We start from the raw sequence: 406 nt of genomic DNA, 5'->3' as shown, positions 1-406 counted from the left end.
GCCGACCCATTGTCGGGAGCCCTGTGCGTTCTGTTGTTTTGAACCGCACTTACTACAACTATGTTTGGTGTTATCATTGTTGTTCCCACGAGAAGCTAGGGATAAGCTAAGGATAAGGCTGCGTACTCTGAGAGGTCGCCCGGTATCCCAGAGTCACCGTTCTAGACACCTTACCCAGGTGCCATTCAGCTTTTGGCACGGTTTTTACACCTCCGCTTGGGAGTTAATTCCTTCGGGAGGGCCCCTGGACAATTGTCCGCGACTGCCTATTTATTTTTGTAACCATATTCAGCAGAAACCCTTGGTACAGGGACCCTCTATGCGCAACCCGAGGACGCGTTCGGTGGCTTTGTCATAGGCCCTTCAGTTTGATTCTAGAGGAATCAAAACCGAACCGAAGGGGGAT

This window comes from Belonocnema kinseyi, chromosome 5 (genome assembly GCF_010883055.1).
Source record: "Belonocnema kinseyi isolate 2016_QV_RU_SX_M_011 chromosome 5, B_treatae_v1, whole genome shotgun sequence".
Lineage (NCBI taxonomy): Eukaryota > Metazoa > Arthropoda > Insecta > Hymenoptera > Cynipidae > Belonocnema > Belonocnema kinseyi.
This window is presented reverse-complemented; position numbering follows the sequence as displayed.